This window comes from Sinocyclocheilus rhinocerous, unplaced genomic scaffold, assembly GCF_001515625.1.
Source record: "Sinocyclocheilus rhinocerous isolate Xijiao unplaced genomic scaffold, SAMN03320098_v1.1 scaffold982, whole genome shotgun sequence".
NCBI classification, from domain to species: Eukaryota; Metazoa; Chordata; class Actinopteri; order Cypriniformes; family Cyprinidae; genus Sinocyclocheilus; species Sinocyclocheilus rhinocerous.
The window spans coordinates 84,091-110,344 of record NW_015640441.1 but is presented as its reverse complement, the minus strand read 5'-3'; the positions used below and the strand labels follow the sequence as shown (position 1 = coordinate 110,344).

Sequence of the window (26,254 nt, the reverse complement as noted above, 5' to 3'; positions counted from 1 at the left end):
TGTGACGTATAGTCCCATGGGGTGACACACATAAAAGAACCACAGATTTGTTTTTATCTCAAAATATCTTAAAAAAAAAAAAAAACAGTTGAGTATTGTAATAAGGGGGATATAAATATCACTCGTCTTAAAATTGTATCATTTTCAGCAGTTTTGAACGGATGACAGCAAAGTTTGTCTTGTTGTCAGTTTGTGCTGAAATTGTCCAACAAGTCATGGGGAAAAAATTGTTAATTATAATTTCATATTAAATAAATAACACTATATGAAAATAAGCGTCTAACAATGAAGATAAATCTCTCTCATGCTATTTATATATTATTAAGAGGTTTATTTTCTTAATTTTTGCTATGTCACACCATAGGACAAATTTATGGTACAGTTTGTCTCTGAAAACCATGTCCTATGGTGTGACACCATATCCTGATTTTAAATTGGCCAATTCCAGAACAAAATTGCATTAGTTGAAGGACCCCATTCATGATTATGTTACTGAAGCCCCCTGTGAAGCCCATGACATGTGCACATGGTCAATTTTTGCCTCAGAATTGTTCAAATATTTAACTTTTTTGAAACCACTACAAAAGTGTTACGTTTTGTTGTCCTTTGGTGTGACACCCTTAAATTATATTTTTTTTATTAAAAACTGCATGTTAAACTACATAATCATGGAAAATTATGCAAATGTGGCATGCTAACCACTAATAAATAACACTATATGAAAATAAGCGTCTAACAATGAAGATAAATCTCTATCATGCTATTTATATATTGTTACGTTTTTTTTGTTTATTCTTAATTTTTGCTATGTCACACCATAGGACAAATTTATGGTACAGTTCAGTGAAAATGTAAAAAAAAAAAGTTAGTGACCCTTTATATTTTCTCAAAGATCAGACTTCACACTACATAAATACATACATTTCTTCTTCAAAAATTGTCTTTTACAAAATAAGCATTTTTTACTGCCTATTTGTCAACTACCGATATACATGGAGATATATAGATATATTTACTCATATTTACTTCATATTTCTTCAGACAGAATCATAATTTCTATTCATTTTCCACTGATTTACACGATCTGATGATAATTAGCTGCTCCCTGGGCTGTCTCGGTGCGTTTACTCTTCCGTGCTCGCGCTCTGACTCAGAGAAACCTAATTCGTCCGTCAACCTGTCAATCGTATTGCGTCTCATAACAAGCCCCGTCTCATCCTGTGATGCGCTTCCCTGCTCTTCTGCGTTCATATCTGACCATAACAAACACAGAGAAACGTCTGCACCCACGAAATATCCAAATAATAAACACACGATTACGATAGTATATGGTTTGTATGTGATTTTCTTGAGATTTGGGGTATTTACATAACAATAAAGAATGTGTACATCTGAAATGCTAATTTGTGCAGCGATATAAAAGGTTATAAATAGCATATTTTAACATCAGTAAACGACCAAATTCCATATGAGATTGCAAAAGGAAGTTATTACAAACACTCGATGGTGGTTTAAAGTGAGTTTTGAGTAAAAGTGTATTATTGTACTTCGAGTACTAAGTGTAAAAAGTACTATTAATGTCATAAATTGTCTTACGTAGCTTGATGCTAATGTTAGCTCTAATGCAGCTGCAGAACAGGTGCAGTTCTTCTTCATAATGTATTTTGTCATAATAATTCACGTAAGGTCGTAAGAAAATGTTTTGTTGTATTTTTTAGAAATACTTTTGATAATAGGCCCGTAAATGTATACTGGGATTGAAGTGATGTGGCTTGGTAAACCTTGTAATGCCAGCTATAATGGCTGAATAAAAACAAAACAATAATGATAAAGGAATAATGAGGATAATGTCTCATACCTGGCGGAGGTGTGAAAGGTTGGTTGAGTGAAAACAATAGAATCATGAATGGGGCAGTTTGCCGGGCCAGACATTAGATAATAGCATGCAGGAGAGCTTACAGGGGGCCATAAATCAATTTTATTAGCCTTTTATTAGCCTTCTCTAAAAACACACATGATGTGGTCTTAGAAAATGTTTAATAAAATTCACAGTTTTAGAGAGTATGTCCTAAAATTTGAAATGAAGCATTAGAAGACTTGTGGCTTGAGCTCCATTGCATTTACCACAGCAACATATTTTTTTATACATTTAAAAAAATATTTTTTTATATATTTATTTTTGTTTTTATGTTTGACCTTATATATCTCTTTTATCATAACAGTCTGAGTAATTCTGATTCTTGAACAGTCAGCTTTGTAAACATATGTTGAATATGTATCTAGTCAGAATGACTCATGAGCAGCAACCTTTTTATTTTGGGTATGTCATTTGTGTCTCCATGCCAAAATGGGGGGTGACAGCAAAGGGGTTAAATATTTTTATTTGTCCCGCCAAATTAATCATAGATAGGACACTGGAAATATGACAATTAGGTGTTTTAGTAATTAAAATAATCTACATAACAAAATCTAGAATTTAAACTTTTTTTTACCCCTATTTTGAAATTACTGTACTCTGCCATTGCATTGTCAGCAAAAAGTGAGATGTCACGCCAAGGCAAAAGGCAGTAACTTCCCCGTTATCAATATTTTATTTATTTTAATTTCAATTATATACATCAACATTTACAAAATCATTATAGTAACACCTGTATAAAATCTAGTGATCATGATCTCAAAGACTATAACATATAGTAATGTGACTCTATTAATTGTTTTTCTGACTGTAACAACCGGAGGGAAAGTTAAACATGTGAATGAATGCCGTTTTGCAACCAATTTATTTGCAATGTTCACTAACGTAAAAGTATAAAAAACATAGCCTAATTGCTTTTACATCGACTTGAATGAAAATAGCCTAACCTAAAAGAATGACTTGTGGATTGATGTGAATGCCAGCAAGTAGGAATAATGCTCAGAATGCTTGTTGATTAAACATCTCTGATGACGTTCATTGCCATGGATTTTGTTGGGTTACACGAAAAGTTAGGATATGGATTTAATTGCGAACTGTTGCTACTGATTTTATGTGTGATACATACTACATACTACACTATCATGGTATTTGAGTCTGCATGCATGAAACTAGAAGTTGGCAGCCCCAGACTGGCACTGAGTGAAAAATCAGTGTTTTTCTTATATAGAGCATTTAGAATCGTGATCTAATTTGTTTGTCTAATGAAGTGCTTCAGTGACATATGTATGAAAGTACACAGGTTACACCATGGTTTAAATGCGGCAGACTTTAATGGACAGTAAAATAAAGGCAGAATACTGCAACTCCAGGCAACTCCGGTGTACAGTAACTTATGTCGTGGAAAATCTGACTTAATAAAATATTTGTGAAGACTGAAAATGAAAAACCAAACAGAGTTTTGTCTTTGTCTTGCATTAATTCTCTGCAGAGAATGATTTGGTTTACACACAGCTCGAGTCTGTGAGCAAAATGATAACAGGCACGCTCACAGCCCAGATTTATATCCTTCAAAAAGATACATTGAAGACAGATAAGAATTCTTAAGCCAATCATGTTACTCAGTGCACATCACCCATAGTGCATGGTACTGCCTGTTCATGTAGGTGTCTGGTTACATTCAGAACTGCTCGTTCCAGGTACACAACGTCTAAGAAAAGACCTCATTCACTCTATAGGTTACCATTGAATACTTATTGAGTTCTGATTAAAGATTACATTCAAAAGATGTATGTAAGATAAATGTATTAAAGTGAGATCAATGCAATCAATGCAAATTTTAAAAAATCCATAACATTCCTCCCTTTTGATCATTATTGATCACTTGTAGTGAATAATATGCATACATTTTTCATTGGGGTGAACGAATGTCTGGCGTTCCACCACAATGTTTCTGATCCAAGCACTCCTTGTTCCTCTACGGCAGCGGTTCTCAATTCCAGTCCTCGCGTACCCCCGCTCTGCACATTTTGTATGTTTCTCTTATTGCTTCAGACGTTTGTTATATTTGACTGTAAGTGCCCTGCGAAGCGGACATTACCGGATATTCCGCCATGATTCCAGTTTGAATGGAGCGTATATGTTCCATACAAAGGGCATTTAAGTGTGCGAGACTTGAATTTAAATTGTATTTATTATGTCCCACTTCACGCTTCTCTAGTAAGTTTCGTATGTGTGTGAAGACGCTGCAGGCAGCGGCGCAGCGCAAATATGTAAATTAATATTCCGAAGTGAAGTAAACTTCAACGGATTTCCCCTGCTCAGGGAGTAGGGAGGAATGGACACAATTGTATTTATTTACAGAGGTATATTATGTCCCACTTCACGCTTCTCTAGTAAGTTTCGTATGTGTGTGAAGACGCTGCAGGCAGCGGCGCAGCGCAAATATGTAAATTAATATTCCGAAGTGAAGTAAACTGCAAACGGATTTCCCCTGCTCAGGGAGTAGGGAGCAATGGACACTGTGTAGGGACCATGTCAATCGGAACACAGCTCATGCACGGAGCTCACTTCTAACGAGATGATGATCTGAATCAGGTGTGTTAACAAAGAGAGACATGCAAAACATGCAGAGCGGGGGTACGCGAGGACTGGTATTGAGAACCGCTGCTCTACGGTGATGGGTAGAACTTGTTTCCTTGTTGTCATTCGTTGACCTGCACTGACCTCAGATTAGTCAGTCAGACGTCCCCCTTGGCACGGGGCAGCGGTCAATCACTTTACTGATCTGTGGCACCCCCTGGTGGCACTGGAACCTTCCTGCAGTGATTTGCGTGTATCCACGTAGCTCTCTCTGCCACTTTCACCGCAGTGTGTTATCAGCAGGACCTGGAACGGGCCGTTCCACCTCTTAGATTTCCAGTGTTTCCTCCTCAAGTCCTTGATTACCACGAAATCACCAGGCCTGATGTTATGCAAGACTCCTTCAGCTAGCTTGGGCAGAGCGTCCTTGACCTGCTAAGAGATCTGAGAGACAACAATACACAAATTTCGACAATAGTTTAGCATGTCATCTTCACACAAGGCTGTAGAGGGCAGTGGTCGTGGTACTCCAATGGAAGTTGGCCTGCCAAACAGAATTTCAAACGGACTCAAGTTAGACTTTATTCTTTTCCTCATTCTCATGTACATCAACACAATGGGGAGTGCTTTTACCCAAGACAAACCTGTCTGCTCACAACACTTCATTAATTTGTTCTTTAATGTCACACCTGAGTGTGACATTTGCGAAAGGTTTTTCTCGGTATTCCCCATCGAGAAATAATTTCAGACAAAAGTGCTTTCGCAACGGCACTAGCATTCTGCTTGGATGTAGGAAAAGCTTCCACCCATTTTGAGAACAGGTCAATCATAACCAAGCAAAACTTTTTTTCTTTCACATGGTGTAAATTCAATGAAATTGAACATTATGTGATCAAATGGCTGATTTGGAATTGGGTGTACCGCTTGAGGCATCATTTGCCCTCTGCCCACATTGCTTGTGGCGCAGATCATGCATGATTGGCAATATTTGTCCGCAAAGGAAGTAAAGCCCTTTGTGAACCAATATTGATTCAACAAATTAAACATTCCCCCTTTACTCACATGATCTAGTCCATGTGCAAGTTTTGCATAGTGTGGGAAAAAGTGTATTGGCAGACATGGTTTGCCTTCAGTACTTAGCCAAAGGTTGTTTTTCAGTTTGCACTCGGCCTTCACCCATTGTTTCTTCTCTTCTGCTGTCGCAAAAGCTTGCATAGCTGTAAGAGAATCAGAAGGGAGTGTGACTGAGTCATTGTTAACTGTTACACATGTTAGAAAAGGTTCTGTTCTCATAGTTGCGTCCTTCGCCGCTGTATCAGCTTGCTTGTTACCTAAAGACACAAAATCATCACTCTTGGAATGTGCAACGCATTTGCAGATAGCAATTGACTTTGGTAGCAAAATTGCTTCTAACAATGCTGCTATTTTATCATGGTTTAGAACAGGCTTACCATCAGACTTTAGAAATTTCCTGTGTTTCCACAATGCCCCAAAATCAAGACAAACCCCAAAATCATAACGAGAATGTGTGTAAATATTAACTGTTTGTCTTTCAGCAATTCTGCATGCCTCTGTCAATGCTGCTAATTCGGCTGTTTGCGCGGGGAGCGCTCCAGATGTTATTGTTGCATATGTAGTGGTTACAGTGTAACCTGCTCTATTTTTGCCAGTTTTGGGTCTTTAGCTGCTGAACCATCAACGAATAGAATTAAGTCAGCATTTTCCAAGGGGGTTTCTTTTAAATCTGGTCTTGGTTTACGGATCAGTTCCAATGTGGCAACACAGTCGTGTTCTTCCCCATCCTGCTCCGTTGGGAGCAGTGTAGTAGGATGTAACACTGCATCTTTTTATCATGATGTTTGGCATTTCCAACAAAATTGCGTTGTACCTGAGCCATATGATGGTTGACAAATGGGATGTTTTCTGTTCTAACAGGATCATAGAGACCGCGTGTGGCACGAGCAAAGTCACATCAGAGTACCCCACAATTTCCCTTGAAGCTAAAATAGCTTTTTCTGCAGATGCAACAGCTCTCAGGCATTTTGGCAAGCCTGCCGCTACCAGATCGAGCTTACTCGAAAAATAGGCCACAGGTCTCAGTTTTCCCCCATGATCCTGTAACAGAACAGAAGTCATGAACCCATTTTTCTCATCAACAGTTTGTACAAAATTTCTCTCTGGGTCTGGAAGTCCCAGGGTTGGTGATGTTTGTAACAGTATTTTCAAATTCTCAAATGCTTTCTCTGCTTCTGGGGTCCAGGTCAGTTTGTCATGTGGTTGCAAGCCCTTCCCGTGAGCCAAAGCGCTCAGGGGCGATTCTTCAATAGCATAATTTGGAATGAACGGTCGACAGTACGAACACATGCCCAAAAATGACATTAGTTGCTTTTTCGTGACTGGCTTTGGAATCTTTTGAATTGCCTCTTTTCGTTTTTCAGATAGAGATTTACCATTTTTGTGATGACTTGAACTAAAAATGTCACCTCCCTTTTTACAAACTGCAGTTTTGACAAACTGGCTTTGTGACCCTCAGCAGCCAAATGTTTTAGAAGTTTTACAGTATCTCGCTCGCATGTCTCCTTATCTCTCACAGCGATAAAAAATATCATCCACGTACTGAAACAATGCTGTACCTGGTGTCAGCTGCAATGGCTCTAAGCTTCTTCTCAGTGCTTCATTTAAAATCGTTGGAGATTCGCAGTAGCCTTGGCAGAGCCTGGTGAAAGTGTAGGCCTTACCATCAAAATTGAAAGCAAACCAAAATTGGCTGTCTTTGTGAACTGGCACAGAGAAGAAAGCATTAGATAAATCAACAACTGAAAACCACTCAGCATCGCTTGGCACTTGTGACAAGATTGTATATGGATTTGGAACATTCGGAGCTTGTGCTTGAACTGCTTCATTCACAGCCTGCAGATCTTGCACAAAACGCCACTCAGTTGTTTGGCCTGCGTTCCTTATCTTTTTGACAGGGAAAATAGGTGTACGGCACAGGAGAATTCTCACAGGGCACAATTACCCCAGCTGCTCTTAATGATTCAAAAACTGGCTTTATCCCCTCAATAGCCTCTTTTTTTCAGGGAATACTGCGGTTTGCATGGTCTATAATCAGATTCTGGAGTGATTTGAACTGGTTCACAATTTTTAACCAGCCCCACGTCAAATTTGGATGAGGCCCAAAGTGTTTTAGGGACCTCTTTGAGCGCTGGATGAGTCTCTACTTCCTCTGCTGAGAGAAAGGAGTGTGTTGTTGTCATTGCGTCATCAATCACACAGACTGTGCGTAAAGCTCTAACAGCAGGCTTGTGCAAACACATTCGGTATGAGGACAGCGTTGGATTGTATTCAACATTTTCCTCTGCTGTCTCCACCCAATTCACATGAAAAATACACGTTTTTACAAATAAACCCAATGTCTGCCCAATGGTCATTGTTCTTTTTGGACAATGAGACATGTGGGAAAGAACCAACAACATCAAACACTTTTGCTGTTCATTTCTCTAATCAACAGTAACAGCACACCTGTTTTCTGTCCAGATTAACCGTTTCAAGTCTATTGTGTCTGTACATTGAAACCATTTCTTTTCAAACATTTCATCTCTTCCAAATGATACATGTGCTGAGCAATGTAAATCAGAGAATGGCATAATTTCAGAATTAGGTGAAACTCTGTCTTTTGCAGCATTGACAAGTTTTTCACATAATTCATCATCTTTCAGTTTCCACTGGTAAATGTACAACTGCCAGAATTGTGGCTAAAGTTTGAATTTGGCATTAGACCCACTTGAATTCCATCTGGGCTAGATAACAGAGAAATACCCAGTTTGCACATTAAATCTCTTCCTAACAAATTTTGAGAGCAGTTTTCTGACAGTAGGAAACAATGCTTAAAGCTCGTGCCATTCTCATCCTCAAATCTCAATTGTACAGTGAAATTTTCTCTGACAGTAGGACCAGATGCAGAAGTTGACCAAACAAAATTTCCACTTAATTTGGAATTGGATCCATTTCATCCATTCTAATTACAGAATTGTTAAACCCCCCTATCAGCCAGGAAAGTCCTTTCAATTCCTTTTACCCACAATCTGATCTGTGGCATTTGCTTATGTGCTAAATCATTCAAATGAATATATGTGCCTACCTTTTTGTCAAGAGAAGATTTGTTATTTTCTAATCTTGCAATGTGATCATGTATTAAAACAAGCAGATTTTCTTCATTGCAGTTAGCATGGTTAGTGTGTGTGTGCGTTTCATTCTTATTTATTTGTGCTGCGTGGCCGTCAGGGACTTTGCTCCCGGCTCCCCCTCCTTCTCCAGTTTCTGCCGCGAAAGTCTCTGTTGTCAGTCCGCCTTAGCTTTCTCTGGTCCAGCCACCGTTCGATTGGACAGTTAATTTTCCAATGCCCCCTCTCCCCACAGTAAAAGCAAACATCTGGATTGATCCGAGACTGTCTTTGTCCTCTGCCTCTTCAACGCCCTCGGCCTCTGTAATTCATACCTTGTCTCGGTGGGCCTTTGTACATCGTCAGAGCTGTCAGCTGGAGCTCTTTCTCCTTTTTCTTTCCCCCTCTTTCTTTCAGCAGTCTTTCAGCATGGAGGGCATGCTGTCTTATTTTTTCCAGTTCCTCGTCCTCCCATCCAATGCAAGTTTGCTTGATGATTGCAACCATTTCAGGTTTCAGTCCACTTATGAGGCTGCATCGCAGATGAGATTCCCACATCTGTGGAACTTCTCCTCTTTCGACTGGTACCGGTATCCCGCTGTACTTGTTGAAAGTTTCATAGAGCCGCACATAATAGTCGTTGACAGACTCGTTTCTCTGCTGCGTGCAATAGTTGATTTTGGTGGTGTTCACTCTGACTGGAAAGTCAGTCTTGATCCGTTGACACAGTGTTGTCACTGCTTGACGATATGCTTCGTTGTTGATGTGTTTCCAGTCCGCGTTCTTCCTTTGGGCGTTGCCCGTGGGGAAATGTGGTCTTATTTTGTGCCAGTCTGTTGCCCCCAAGTTTGAGCATAAGCAAATGCTTCAGTTCTTGCATGGTGGGGCTGAATTCTTGACAGAACATGTCCAAGTCATTTGCAAACTTTTCTCCAGAGTCTTTGGGGTGAGGGAGGTGACACACAGATGACACATAACCTCTTTCAAGTCTCCCTCATTCCATGGCCGAAAAACCATTACAGTTCCGTCCGGCCACTTGAATCATGGGGAAAGCTCTTACGTGCTCTCCTATTCCCTCCAGTTCGTCCTCGTCCAGGCTGTCTGGTTGCAGTGTCACTCTTTCGTGAGATTTGGATCTGGTGCTGACGCCACCCATGGAGTATTTTATTGTTTTGACGCCGTCGCTGGTGGCGGACGGTCTGGATGATGATGATGCTGTCGAAGTTGTTGTCGGGGCAGGCGCTTGCTCTCCCTTCGGCAGTTCAAAGATCTGTGCTTGTCTTTCGTCGGGCGGCAAGGACTGCGGTGCAGATACAGTTGCGCTGTAGGATGGAGGCAGCGGCGGTGGTAGCTGTATCTGATGCTGCTGTGGCATTTGTCGATGGGGTGAGGCCAGGAGTCTATATCAAAGTCCACTTTGGCACACTGCAATTGTCTAAGGGGATAAAGAGAAGAATTCTGAGCAATATGATCTGTTCTTTTATCCTCACAAGCTACAGAACTATAATATTTCTGTTAATTCCTAAATGGCAGCTCTTTTAATGTCTGCCTTTTCTCTCTGCGTTCTGCTTTTTCAAACCAGTAGTTTGAAATTTCCTATGTTTCTGAAACATCTTTTTGTTTGTTTTTCAGATTTTTCTTATCTCTTAATCTATTTTCATATTTTTCCAAACTCTTTTCAGAGCCGTTATGCTAAACGTACCCCTTTTTGGAAAACCATTATTCTCAACCCATTCGTGTATGACTTCCATAATTCTTTTCCCATATTTCTTTTTCATATCATTGTAAATTGGACTGTACAAATCATCTAGATCGATCTTAGATTTGACATTTCCAGACCCCATTTTTACAATCCAAGACTTTTACCTGGAACGCGTCCTCTTTCCCTTCACACGTGATCGTCACCACCGTGTGGCTTCGCACTTACTCGCACAAAGTCTTGTCACCCCCCTGCCTTGCTTCCTCGCAAGACGGTCCTGCTTACTTGCAGACCTGTTTTTTCACTTACCCATGAAAAAAACTGTTTCACTTACTCATGAATCCAGTGGGTGGCTTGGACTTGTGTCATAAAGTCTGGGAATATCAGATCTTGCTTTTATGATTCAGATTGGCTACACTCTGAATCATAAATGAATTATTTTAGGTTTCAAGACAATTGGATTTTCAAAATCAGTCTCAACGTTTGCTACATGCGTTTTCTGATCCGTTGAGAAACCAGCAGTGAATGTCCACGAGCCCTCAGACGTCAGCCCCCCCTTCCCTGAAGCCTTTCGGGGTTTAGGGCTAAACCCTTTGTGGGCTTAGGGTGATCAGCCAACTAATGTCCTCAGATCCCGAACGATCAGCTGTGGTATCCCATCCTCGTCGCCAATGTTTGTCATGGAAAATCTGACTTAATAAAATATTTGTGAAGACTGAAAATGAAAATCCAAACAGAGTTTTGTCTTTGTCTTGCATTAATTCTCTGCAGAGAATGATCTGGTTTACACACAGCTTGAGTCTGTGAGCAAAGAGATAACAGGCAGGCTCACAGCCCAGTTTTATATCCTTCAAAAAGATACATTGAAGACCGATAAGAATTCTTAAGCCAATCATGTTACTCAGTGCACATCACCCCATAGTACATGGTAGTGCCTGTTAATGTAGGTGTCTGGTTACTTTCAGAACTGCTCATTCCTGGTACACAACTTCTCTGAAAAGACCTCATTCACTCTATAGATTACCACTGAATACTTATTGAGTACTGATTAGAGATTACATTCAAAAGATGTATGTAAGATAAATGTATTAAAGTGAGATCAATGCAATCAATGCAAATTAAAAAATTTCCATAACACTTCATATTGACAAATGGCTAAACAAAGAGTACCGTAACTCAATTTGAGCGTTCCAAAACTAAGCCAAAGAGCGGTAACTGATGTTATACAGTGTTCTGCCTTGGTTTCTCCTGGACTTTTCTAAGTTTCTGTTAATACAACCATTATTTTCTCAAAAAACAATGAAATTGAATCAAGATACTTATCCTCATGATAAAGGAGGTCTTGAATGTCCCAAAAATAGCAATAACTACTTTTCCAGGAGTTATGGTCTTTTGCCTTTGCACGGCAGTATTTTCCTCTTTTTAATGCTGCTTTACAGCAGAAAGGTGACTTGACTTCACATGCGGATTACAGTACACGGATGCGGATTACATCCCTAGTCTTACCAAATACCTAAACTTAACAACTACCTTATTAACTATTAATAAGTAGCAAAATAGAAGTGTATTGAGGCAAAAGTCATAGTTAATGGTTTGTTAATACAAAGAATTTTACCTTAAAAAAAGTGTGACCCAGTACACAGCACTCAAGCATGTACAGTTAGGTCCATATATATTTGGACACAGGTAGATTTTTTTTTTTTTTTTTTTTTTAGCTGCTGACCAAAACATATTTAGGTTGCATTTGTGTAATGAATATAGGCTTAAAATGCTTTAATTTGAGAGTATTCACATCAAAATTGGAGAAAAGGATAAGGAATTACAGTTCTTTAATATGTATCTCTCCCTTTTTCAAGGGACCATAAGTAATTGGACAGTTGACTCAAAAGCTGTTTCATGGACATGCGTGGGCTATTCATTTGTTATTTATACATCAACTAAGCAGGTAAAAGTTCTGGAGTTGATTCTAAGTGTGCCATTTGCATTTAGAAGCTGTTGCTGTGAACCCACATAATGCAGTCAAAGCAGCTCTCCATGCAAGTGAAACAGACAGTTGTTAGGCTTCAAAATAAAAACATTCTGAGAAAAAAAGATGCACTAGTGAGCTCAGCAACATAAAAAGGCCTGGATGTCCACAGTGGACAACATTGGTGGATGATCGGAGGATCCTCTCCATGGTAAAGAAAGCCCTTTTACAACATCCAGCCAAAGTGAAGAACACTCTCCAGGAGGTAGGCGTGTCACTGTCAAGTCAAGTCACCTTCATTTATATAGCGCTTTTAACAATACAGATTGTGTCAAAGCAGATTTACAGTATCAAATAGGGAAAAAGTGTGTCAATAATGCAAAAGGACAATAGTAAACAGTCAATTTTCAGTTAAAGGCAGTTCATCATTGAATTCAGTGATGTCATCGTCCAACGACTATTAATGTTGCTGCATTCAACACTAAAATCCTGTCAAAGTCTACAACCAAGAGAAGAGAAGAGCAAATACAGAGGGTTCACCACAAGGTGCAAACAAGGCCAGATTAGATTTTGACAAAAAATCATCTAAAAAAGCCAGACCACTCTTGGAAAAGCATTCTTTGGACGGCTGAAATTAAGATAGACCTGTACCAGAATGACGGGAAGAAAAAAGTATGGAGAAGGGTTGGAACAGCTCATGATCCAAAGCATATAACAGTCGTGGCCTAATGGTTAGAGAGTCGGACTCGTAACCCAAAGGTTGCGGGTTCGAGTCTTGTACCGGCAGGGATTGTAGGGGAGTGAATCTACAGCGCTATCTCCCATCTTCAATACCACGACTGAGGTGCCCTTGAGCAAGGCACCGAACCCCCAACTGCTCCCCGGGCGCCGCAGCCCACTGCTGTGTGTGTGTTCACGGTGTGTGTGTGTGTATAAATGCAGAGCACTAATGTCACGTCACTTTCACTTTCATCTGTAAATCATGATGGAGCAGTATGCTGTGTATAAAAATAGTTGTAATTCAAGGATGTGTTAAATTGATAAAAAGGTGGTAGTAAAGATATTGTTCTTATATTGTAAATTACTCTCAGACTGTGAGAAACAAGTGCAACTCCGTTCTAAGCATCATGAATGGAGGAAACCAGGTACTGCTCATCACCAGAACAGTACCATCCTGAAAGTAGAGTGTGATGGTAGCAGCATCTTTCTGTGGGGGGTGTATTTCAGCGCAGAGACCCTAAGCACATACTGTAGCTATGACAATGCAAGGGTGGCTTATTGACAACTCTGTGAATGTCCTCGAATAGTCCAGCCTTGAACCCAATCAAGTGACTTGAACCCAATCAAAGTTTTCTAGAGAAAACTGAAATGTCTCTCCTCCCCCATCCAACCTGACACAGGTTAAGATGTAAGAGGTGAGGGAAAAATGGCAGAAAATTGCCAAATGCAGATGTGCAAAGCTTGTTGCCTCGTACCCAAAAAAGACTTGAGGCTGTACAGGTGCTTCAACTAAGTAGTAAGTTAGGGGTATGAATAAGGCAATGTATTTATTTCAGCTTGTCCTTTTTAATAAATTTGCAAAGTTGTCACAAATCAGTTTTTGCCTTATCCTTATGGTATATGGAGTGTAGATTGACATGAAAAATCAAAGTTCAACAAAAGGCAGCAACACAAAATGTGGAAAAAAACTGAAGGGGTGAGGGCAACCCCATTATTACAGCACAACGTCGCACAAGCTATGATATCAAGTTAAACAAACCAGGCAACCAAGAGCAATAAATGTTTTCCTCAGATGTAATATTTGATATTTATCAGTGTCAGGGGGAATAAGGTTATAAATCCCTTAGGGGTATATAAAGTTGCTTACATGTACAAGGGGAAAGTAAACACAACTTCTGTGTCTTAATCAGCTTCTCTGTATGTATGCTGAGAATTATGGCGATAATCCTAACATGAGCTTTCACACATCGCATAGTTTTTCTTGTTGCTTTCGCACCAGCAGCAGAAACTCCAGCTGACAGTGATGTCTTTATTTACAAATGTCAACAACCGGTGAATGGAGAACGCTGTGATTGGAGCTGTCTTTGTTGTGTGTCGTGGGTTTCGTGATAACGGAGATGGAATGTAAACACACAATTTACACTTAACGTCACTGGTAGTTCCTATAGAACTGTTTCAGACCCTACTTTAAGTTGGAGCTAATTTAGTTCCCCCAAACGGAGTTCCTACAATTAAATGCGTTCCTAACAGCAGGGAGAAGGTGTATCAGTACATTGCATCTATTGCAGCTGTGCATTCGGTTTTAAAGGAATAGCAGCCTAATTTAGTTGCTATTGTCCTAGTCATTGGTGTTAATCAAGCAACAAACGAAAGACAGAAAATCACTCTGACTTTAGTAAAAACTTTAGTAGCCCTAAAGATTAATCTAAATTTATTTATAGAAATAAATGTCTGCTTGAAAGAATGAAGAATATGGTAAACTAGTTGCTATAAAGAATGCATAATTAGCCTATATAACCATTGGTATTTTATTAATAAGAAGACCATGTTCTTGTTCTTTATGAGAAGTGGTTTTATTTAATTTTAACATACAGGCATGTTGTGTTTCACCGCAGTTAAATCGGTGTCTATCATGATAAAACCTTAATATCAAACCTATATAATGAGTTCGGAAATTTTTTAGAAATGCTTAATAAATGCATTACACTACAACTAAACCCATTAGATTGTAGCTGACTAAATTTACTGTAGATTTAGTAAATCTATAAAAGACTAAAACTAAAAACAAATCAGATGACTAAAATATGACTAAAACTAAATGGCATTTTAGTCAAAAGACTATGACTAAAACTAAATCAAAATTTGCAGACAAAATTAACACTGCTCCGGTGCGAAAGCCCCTATGTACTTAGTGTTTGTTCTATTTCCGCAAATCAGTTTTTGTGATTGAATGACTTTGTCAACACATCAACTGCCATTCATAAAATCCTCTCCTGTGGCCTCATGGGATAGTCATCGGGGACTTTACACCTACTGTTTTTACTATGAATACTATGAATTCAGACTCTACTATTTTGGCATACTGTTTTTCACATACTATTTCAGATGCAGCAATGGAGGTTATGCATCAGTACACTACTGGTTTTCCTGCAGTTCCTTGATGTGCAATTTTTTAGAAGCGAATTTGTAAAGCAAAATAAAATGGACTGAAAATTGCCTGTCGAATACTATAGGTTGTATTTTTAAACAGACTGAATATTTTAGAAGTGAATTTTGGAAGGCGAATATGGGTTATTGAATTTTTAGTAAGGAAAACGTGTGTGAAATGTTTTGAATTGAAATATCCACAGCTTAAATATACAACCATGTTGAATTTCAGCCCCTAAAAACGCAAGCCCTGAAAATACCATGCATTATGCAAGCACTGTTAATGCAGTGCGCAAATGCAGTTTAATTTCCTTATTGGGGCAATACACACAGTCACCTTAACCCTCTGGGGTCTGAGGGTGTTTTGGGGCCCTGGAGGAAGTTTTGACATGCCCTGACATTTTTTTTTTTTTCAGTATCTTAAAAAAAATATTAATGGCTAAAGTCTAATAACACTGTATTCAGCACAAACTGGGCTACGATAATATGTGAGCAGCATGAACGTACATGTTTGTGTTTTTGAGAAAATGTTTATGCGTGGTTAGTGAAAAACTAAATTTAAGTCACTGAAATAAGGCCATAAAACACATACAGAATATTTGTTCACAAGACTTTTGAACTGGATGTAGTAGACTAGAGTTTTTGCTACAAAATGATGTGAAAATTATCCTGTTCACTCGTTCACAGAAAACAATATATTGCTTTAACATTTGTAAAACATGTTTTCTGATAGAATGGCCTTATGCGAGGGAGTGACAATGGCCATGAATATTTAGTGATTCACACCTGAGAGACAAAGGGCCTCCCATAATGGGCCATCAATATGAATGTGACTGAGGCAGGTAAGAAAGAGTGTGAGGAGAGTAAAATAATGTGGGTTTTTGATTATTATTTGTATTTTATTTACAACACAGTATAATAAAAATATACACAGTGAAGGTCAAGGACACATGATTGAACATACTGATCTGAACACTGAGATTTGAACAGTAACACACCTTTGTGCCAAACATTCATTCATAGTGTTACCACTCGTACTACTTTTATATCTTGTGGTTGTATATGTTATAAAACATTAAACAGACATCCTGGCAGACATTTAGACAATGAAATGACACGTATTTCAAAATGTTTCACTTGATTTCATACATGTAGTCAGGAATTATAGTTTGAGAAAAGTCTAACTAGTCAAATGTGCACAAGTTATGTCACAATAACAACAGATGCAAGTGATCTTAGGTTACTCATCTACCTCCGTGAAGTTGGCCCCCCAGCCAACGCAAAACGTCGGCAAAATAGTCTCAATCGTTTGTGCTGTAAAAATTTTAGTTTTTGCTGCTTTGGTTTTTTAGATATTAAAATAATATTTATAGGTCATTCTGAGGTCACTCAGCCCCCCAACATACTCCAAATTCACCCCAAATAGTCTCGTTTGTTTGTGCTTCGTTTGTGCTGGTTTGTGCAGGTAAAAGTTTCGTTTGTGCTGCTTCAGTTTTTAAAATATTAGACATTGAATTATATGCAATGACGTCACCAGGCCCCCCACATGCTCCAAATTCACCCAAAACAGGCTCAATCGTTTGTGCAGGTAATATTTTCGTTTGTGTTGCTTCGGTTTTTAAAATATTAGACATTGAATTATAGGCGATGGCGTAACTCAGCCCCCCCACATGCTCCAAATTCACGTAAAATGGTCTTGTTTGTTTGTGCTGGTTTGTGCCGTAAAAAAATTTGTTTGTGCTGCTTCTGTTTTTAAGATATTAAAATAATATTTAATGTTCATTTTCTGAGGTCACTCTTTGGAGCATGGCCCCCCAAATGCTCCAAATTTACCCCAAATAGTCTCGTTTGTTTGTGTTTCGTTTGTGCTGGTTTGTGCAGGTAAAAGTTTCGTTTGTGCTGCTTCGGTTTTTAAAATATTAGACATCGAATTGTAGGCGATGCCCACAAGCCCCCAGCCCAACCCACATGCTCCAAATTCACGAAAAATTGTCTTGTTTGTTTGTGCTTCATTTGTGCTGGTTTGCACCGTAAAAAATTTGTTTGTGCTGCTTCGGTTTTTAAGATATTCAAATAATATTTATTGGTCATTTTCTGAGGTCACTCAGCCCCCCACTGCTCCAAAATTTACCCCAAATAATCAGGTATGTTTGTGCTTGGTTTGTGCAGGTAAAAGTTTCGTTTGTGCTGCTTCGGTTTTTAAAATATTAGATAATCGAATTATAGGCGATGACATCACTCAACCCCCCACATGCTCCAAATTCACCCAAAATCTTCTTTAATTGTTTGTGCTTCATTTGTGCTGGTTTGTGCCGTAAAAAATTCGTTTGTGCTGCTTTGGTTTTTTAGATATTAAAATATTATTTAGTGATCATTCTGAGGTCACTCTTTTTTTTTTTTTTATTGGTTTGTTTAATAGTAGACTGTGATAAAGTTTGTTTAGGGGAAACGAAGAAGTCGGAGTCGGCGTGACTGAGGCTCGTGGAATTTTATTTAAGTCTCCCAAAACTATAAGCATAGGCGTGATCACACGTATCAAATAACATAAACTCAGAGCACGTTGGCTGTAATCCTGTTCACTTGGGCCACGAGTCCTCAGTCGGTCTCTCTCTGCCACTTCTGATCTGCCGTGGCCTTTTACGGTCTCCCCACGCCAATCACTGTAAGTAGAAGCAGGTGAATGTCATTCTGCACTTGACCTACTTACTCACCGCTCGTCTCCGACCGCTCCCTCCCGCTGCAAACCCCGCTAAACCACACCCCCCTCGCCACATAGACATTTCAAGATTTCTATAAATTTATTTGTGTCTGTGAGCCGGTTCATTGTTGTGATGCGCGCCATTTACGGAGACTGCATGAGGAAAGCACATCCAAAAATGACAGAGTAGCCTGTTCTAAGTACTTTCCACAGGAAAAAATTTTTTAAAAATGCAAGAGATTGCGCGGGTGCCTCCATATCATATAGTAAGCGCGATAATACTCCCACAAATACATGAAATGCGCATATATAGTGATTTTATTATTCATATAAAAATAATAATAATAATACCCTGTTTTGGTCATATTTACTATTAATTGCACAGCTCCCCATCAATAATCTAGCGCAGAGACATATAGTTCTAAACTGAACGTGCAGGAGAAGCATTAGCCTACTTCTAATTTGGCCAAAGAAAACTTGTTAAAATCAACATTTTTCTATATTAATTTGTGTATTTTTCAATTGTTTATTAAAGGTGCAAAAAGTCATAAACAAAAATCTAAAAATATATATATATATATTTTACTTTTTCGGGCAGCATTTTGTGTACGGTTCTAATTTCAAATTTGGTTTTCAGGATGGTATTTAAAAATACAACAACACTTCTTTTTTAATTTTTTTCATCATGGTTAAAAAAGGAAAACGAATGGACGCAAAAGTATAGGCTACACGGACCTGGAAACATTGCCTGAGTGACGTCATTGCCTATAATTCAATGTCTAATATTTTAAAAACCGAAGCAGCACAAACGAAAATGTTACCTGCACAAACGAAGCACAAACGATTGAGCCTGTTTTGGGTGAATTTGGAGCATGTGGGGGGGCTGGTGACGTCATCGCATATAATTCAATGTGTAATATTTTAAAAACCGAAGCAGCACAAACGAAACGTTTACCTGCATAAACCAGCACAAACGAAGCACAAACAAACGAGACTATTTGGGGTGAATTTGGAGTATGTTGGGGGGCTGAGTTACCTCAGAATTACCTATAAATATAATTTTAATATCTAAAAAACCAAAAGAGCACAAACAAACATTTTTACAGCACAAACGAAGCACAAACGATTGAGACTATTTTACCGACGTTTTGCGTTGGGTGGGGGGCCAACTTCACGGAGGTTACTCAATTTTCCTTGTAAAAAGCACTATATAAATAAAGGTGACTTGACTTTACTTAACTTGTAAACTCGCCTGGTAGAGGAGGTTTTCTGGATCAGGAGAATAACGGGTTAACAGTATTAAAGGAAATTCAGCATCTGAAGGTACTGGCACAAGAGGGCGTGCATTCATGATTGCAGACACTTTAGCCATAAGGGTTACAAGAACTTTGTGTGTGAGATGCAAAGACTTTCTTTCAAGCAGCATGCAATCAAGAATAAAACAATCTGCTTAGCGGGACCCCTTATAGCAAGAAACCTCTGCAGGGCATTAATAAATCCGCTGGCACTCAGTTTCTACAACTTCAATATGCACTGCTTGTGCACACATGACTGCCCACCTTTTGGAGTTAGAGCAACCTCCTTTAGTGCGATGAGAAACCACCTGCCATGGTCCAAACACAGTGGCTACGTTTACATGCAACCAAATAATTTGTTTGTAAGAAAGTAAGTAAGTTTTATTTATAGAGCACATTTAAAATTCAGCATTACACTGACCAAAGTGCTGAACAAAACCAATAATAAAATACAACAAATTCTAAAACGGGAGTAAAATTTTAAATAACAACAATAATAATAATACAATTGTAATATCGGCAACAACAACAGTTTTACATTCAATTAATAGCCCGGAAAGGCGAGAGAGTAAAAATGTGTCTTAAGGGACTTGAAAATAGAAACAGAAGAAGCACTTCTAATGTCAGGTGGCAACTGATTCCACAAACATGGAGCAGCGACTGCAAAGGCTCTGTCTCCTTTTAATTTGAGTCGTGAACGAGGGACACGTAATAGAACTTTATTAGCGGATCTGAGAGACTTAGGCGTTGTGCATTCAATAAATAAGATCAGAAATATAAGATGAGGCTTGTCCATTAAGAGCTTTGAAAACAATAAGTAAAATCTTAAACTGAAGTTTAGAGATGATCCTCAGCTGATAATAACTATTTTTAACAACTGAGCTAATTTGTTTTTCAAGACAAAGCTCAGAGGCAAAGATAACACCAAGATTTTTTACATGAGACTTAACATATGGAGTGAGGTTTTCTAAGTTCCCAGCAACAGAATTCCTAGTTTTATAGGGCCTGAAGAGAATCACCTCAGTTTTATCATTGTTGAGCTGCAGGAAGTTATTTGACATCCAGCATTTTATATCCTCAAGACAGTCAATGAGAAGCTGCAGAGAATCTCGAGATTTTAATGGAAGATACAACTGAGAATCATCTGCATAAAAATGAAATTTTATTTAATTTCCTTATAATATTACCAAGTGGAAGCATATACAGATTAAAGAGTAATGGTCCCAAAATGGACCCCTGAGGGACCCCATAAAGAAGAGAGGCAGATGATGAGATAAACTGGCCAACAGACACTGAAAATTACCTGGATTTCAGATACGACTCAAACTAGCTAAGTGCTGTACCCTTTATGCCCACCTATTGTTTAAGGCGTGACAGAAGGATATTATGATCAACTGTATCAAAAGCAGCGCTCAGATCCAATAAAACCAAAACTGCATTATCACCAGAATCAACCGACAGTAGCAAATCATTCATCACTTTTAACAAAGCTGTTTCAGTACTGTGGTGGGTAGTGAAACCTGATTGAAAAGGTTCAAGTATATGAGTTGAGTTTAAAAAAGGAAGTAACTGTGACAGGACAACTCTTTCCAGAACTTTTGAAAGAAATGGGGGTTTTGAAATAGGATGATAGTTATTCAAGCAATTAATATCGGCATTGGGTTTTTTAAGCAATGGCTGGACAACTGCATGCTTCAAAAACGCAGGGACATTGCCAGAAACTAAGCAAGAATTAATAATTACTTGAATACTAGGACCTATTGTATCAAAAGCGACTTTAAAAAAGTCAGAGGGAACAGCATCATAAGTTGAATTTGAAGATTTCGTCTGCATCACTAATTCCCTTAACTCAGAGAGAGACACGGGCTGAAAGCTGCACAGGTAGCTGAAGAAACTGAACAGTCAACCAAAGAGCTAGAGCAAAGAGGAACAAATGAAGATCGAATGCCAGGAATCTTTTCAGTAAAAAAATATGAAAATAAATAAAAAACAAATATCTGGTGATTGTTCAACTTCATACAAGATGCGAGGATTAATTATATAATTTATAGTGCTAAATAAGATTTTAGGGGTATGAGAATGTTTATTGATAATATCAGAAAAGTATTTAGCTCTAGCTATTTTTGCTGCCTTCGGAAAGTTCTCCAGGGATTCTTTAAAAATTTCAGAAGAGACAGTAAGATGATCTTTTTTCCATCGCCGCTCTGCTTTCCAACAAATCTGTCTAATCGAACGAGTGGAGTGATCCAGCCATGGTTGTGATTTAAATTTTGGACATTTATATTTCAGGGGAGCTATAGAATCCAGGATATCTGAACAGGAAGAGTTAAAGAGAGGAATTAGCTAATCTGGACTTGAGGAATGTTCAGCAGCAACTGAAATTGCTGTGGACACTTCATTACTATGATATATATCTGAAAACTGATTAGCAGTGAGAGAGTTGATGCAATGAGAATAAAAACCTGTAGTTTTTATAGTACCCCAAAAGCTAGATAGGTTGACATTAAATACAAGGGGTTTATGATCTGAAAAGCAAGCATCTTCAATGTTTATATTATCAATGGAAAACCCATAAGACATGATAAGGTCCAGGGTGTGGCCAAGTACATGTGTAGCCTTATCAACATGCTGAATAAAACCAAAAGAATCTAAAACATGGATAAACTCTGCAACCATGGGCTTTCCAGGACAGCAGACGTGAATATTAAAATCACCTAAAATTAACAGACGTAGTGCTAAATAAGATTTTAGGGGTATGAGAATGTTTATTGATAATATCAGAAAAGTATTTAGCTCTAGCTATTTTTGCTGCCTTCTGAAAGTTCTCCAGGGATTCTTTAAAAATGTCAACAGAGACCGTAAGATGATCTTTTTTCCATCGCCGCTCTGCTTTTCGACAAATCTGTCTAAGCGAACGAGTGGAGTCATCCAGCCATGGTTGTGATTTAAATTTTGGACATTTATATTTCAGGGGAGCTATAAAATCCAGGATATCTGAACAAGAAGAGTTAAAGAGAGAAATTAGATCATCTGGACTTGAGGAATGTTCAGCAGCAACTGAAATTGCTGTGGACACTTCATTACTATGATACATATCTGAAAACTGATTAGCAGTGAGAGAGTTGATGCAACGAGAATAAAAACCTGTAGTTTTTATAGTACTCAAAAAGCTAGATAGGGTGACATTAAATACAATGGGCTTATGATCTGAAAAGCAAGCATCTTCAATGTTTATGTTATCAATGGAAAACCCATAAGACATGATAAGGTCCAGGGTGTGGCCAAGTACATGTGTAGCCTTATCAACATGCTGAATAAAACCAAAAGAATCTAAAACATGGATAAACTCTGCAACCATGGGCTTTCCAGGACAGCAGACGTGAATATTAAAATCACCTAAAATTAACAGACGATCATATGATGTGATAATATGAGAAACAAATTCAGAAAACTCTTTCTATAAAATCCTTATCTGGCTTTGGGGGCCTGTAGACCAAAACACAGTATAACAGAGTGGTAGCAGATTCTATTAGAACACATTGAGATTCAAAAGTAGAAAAGTTCCCAACAGAGACAGTCCGAGATTTAAACCAGTTCCTGAAAACCATAGCCACTCCACCTCCTTTTCCAACACATCCCGGAGTGCTAAAAAAACAACAGTTTAAAAGACAAAGTTCACCAAAAACGGACGACTCACCCGCTCCAGTCCAGGTCTCAGTTAAAAATAAGAAATCCAATTTGTGTCTAGTAAAAAAGTCATTCAAAATAAAGGTCTTATTAGACACAGATCTGGCATTAACCAAGGCCATCTTAACGTGGGACATACTTCAATGATTTAATATTTCGAAGATTCACACCCCTGCTTCGGACGGGCAATCGAGGAGGAGCGCAGAATTCAGCCGACTGCTACTGGTCCGGGATGATGGGCAGATGACATATCTCACTTCCCACGAATGCCGAGCCAGGTATAAACCACGGTGACCATAGGAAGGTGTGACGGGACAAGTAGAAAGTTGAGCCGAAGAGATGTAAACTTCTCTCCTAATCCTCACCGCCGCGATTTCCTCTCCTACTGTGACGTTTCCGTTGATGGATGATGGACAGCAAGGAAGCCGGTGAACAAACGAGGCCGAGGGAAGAGAGAACGAGGAGTAACAATAATCCTGTTCAATGGCACAGTCTCTGGGTTGATTCTCTAACAAACTTTTGATGTGTAGCAATACATGGCAATTATAGGTGATGATAGCATCTACACAATCCATTAACAACAGCAGAGAAAACACAGAAAGGCAGAGTACTAAATGGATATTTAGAAACTGACGAGACAAACGGCATGCCGACAAACACACAGGCGCCGTCTTGCACACATCTTGCAATCAGTTTGACAGCTCAATCGGACTGAAAAGCCTTAATGTAAACACCTTAATCGATCCGATTGAGCTTGATCGGAATGAAATTTCGATCGGATTGAAGGGGGTGGTTTATTCCTTTTCTAATACGATTTTAGAGTGCATGTAAACAGTCAATCGGATTGAACCCCGAAACTGAAAGGTCCGCGCATGTGCAGAAATAGTGTATGACGTGCGGAACGAGCGGTTCTTCCTTTTGAATAAAGTGTTGTCCTGTCATTATAAAACTCTCCTTTCACTCGGCAACTGTGAAGTGGAGCAGGACAACCACCCACCAGTCCTTGTTTTGGATACTCATCCACAGGCAACCCATTTTGGGCGCAGGGAGGGGCGTTTTTACTGCGTGATAAATATGAGCAGCATGGCACAGCAGTTTATATGTATATTTATAAATGGATAAATATTAATTCTGCTGTTAAAAACAAATAAAGAAACCATGTAGGAGAGTGGTTATTATGTGCAAACAGTGAGAAACTCTATATTTGTGCAGTGTGCGCATATTAAAAAAATCAAATCCGATTCGAAGCTTGTGACATATAAATGCGCACATGAACCCGTTCACTTTCTTTAGCGTTCATGTAAACACTACATTCAGATTCATCAATCGGAATGAATTCAGTCCGATTGAACCAAAAATTGTGCATGTAAACGTAGCCATTGACTCCTATGTGAAAGGTAGAGCCACTTAAAGTCATTTTGCAGGCAAATCTGCCATCTGTTGGAGCTCTGTAGGACGACAAATCTTTCTGCATGTCACACACTTGTTGATTAGACTTCCAATGCATCTTTTGCCACCCATCAGCCAATACCCTGCTGCTTGTATTGCACCCTCAGTAAAATGTCTTCCTTGATGCTTGACTGCTTGGTGATAGTGTCGAACAAACAAGGGTGCTACGTGATGATTCCCAGGGATGGTCACAGGATTATTGATTTTTCTTCCTTAAGACCTGCCTGAGTAATACGACCTCCAACACGCAGAAGACCTTTGGGATTAAGTAGGATTAAGTTTCTGTATTTTGCTTTTAGATGAGAGATTGCATCCTGCTTTTATATCACTTATTTCTTCGACATACACTGCATTTTGAATGCTCTTTAAGATAATAATCTTGGCTTTTTCTAACTCTTAACTTGTGGGATTTTTACTGCAAAGATGCCATCCACTACATCCTGGCTCTTTTGTTGAATGGGAGAATGACTGTGAGATGTGGCTTTAACATGCAATCACTCTGATTAGCTTGCCCAAGCTGGAAATGCATTCAAAGTGTTCAGGAGTCAAGTGATTTGTTATTGCTATTACATGAAATCACTTGTGGTCAAATCTTTGGATCCATTGCAGCATCAACAAGGTCATAACTTTCCTGAGACAAGGAATGTAAGAGTGGAGAGTTCAAACGGAAGTCTGGCCCTTGTAGCAAATTAGCTCAAAAGGTAAATATTTATAATTAATTATAACTGGTTATAACTAATAATAAATATTTAGATTAGATCTTAGAATTAACTGTAGCAGAATCAATATTACAATTATTTGGTCTGTCCGTAATGGCAGTATTTCACATCAATTAACCACAACCTAATGAGAATCATCAAAGAATCAAAAATCACCTTAAAAGGGGCTCAAACTTAAACACGCATCTAAATAGTTGTAAACGGTTACTTGCGTTGCTTCGATTGCTGAACAAGAGTCCTGATGCGGTAGACAACGGAGGTTCTTGATGAGTTCTTTTAGAAGTGAGCTGGAGGTTTTGCTCTGGTTCCACTGAAGATAGGAAAGTCCACTGCGGATCGACAAAGTTACTTGAAGATAAAAACTGCCGGAAAATCTAACTCAAGAGGAGAGTTTTGAGGAGTCTTGGATAGTGTCCGTCTCAAGAAGAAAAGTTTTGAGCCAAGATTAGTCTGAGCTAATGACTTTTGAAAGTTTTACCCAAAATATGGTACAAATAGTATGATGCCAATCATAATCACATAGTGTACATCATTGTTTGAGGAATAAAGAGCAGATCATTTTGATACCAAGAACGAAACATCTAGAAGATCTTAAAGCAGCCATCAGACATCTGGTGCCAGTTACTGTGGATGGCTGTCTCTTAGGACATTGGAATGTGTTTGAAGTCGATGGGGAGACCAGAGAGTTGATCTGGTTACCATCTTCTTGATAATGGGGGAAAGACCATTGGCAATTTAGCACCCATATGACTGTAGAATCTGGGGCCAGGACTGTAATCTATATGCAAATGTCAAAAGGCTGAAAGGGTCTCTGAGACATAAAGCCCCCATGATCCTAAGCAGACACTACAGAATCCCCCCTTTTGGCTGACAAAGTTCACCTGCAAACATTGTCAGACAACAGTTGTCATGATGGTCGGACAGCAGGTGGATCAT

The 26,254-nt window shown here is 38.8% G+C and overlaps 1 protein-coding gene and 1 long non-coding RNA gene across 2 annotated transcripts in view; one reads left to right on the top strand and one right to left on the bottom strand.

The window, feature by feature from the left end:
- LOC107752714 (male-specific lethal 3 homolog) overlaps positions 1 to 26,254 on the top strand; it is a gene marked incomplete at its 5' end in the record, with an annotated part of 86,500 nt that overhangs the window by 42,203 nt on the left and 18,043 nt on the right. The window lies entirely within an intron of this gene.
- On the bottom strand, positions 4,550 to 8,826 carry LOC107752713 (uncharacterized). The gene is made up of 3 exons (XR_001641381.1): positions 8,637 to 8,826; positions 5,672 to 5,712; positions 4,550 to 5,039 (listed from the first exon to the last, which is right to left on the bottom strand). It is a non-coding gene; the product is annotated as an uncharacterized LOC107752713 (long non-coding RNA).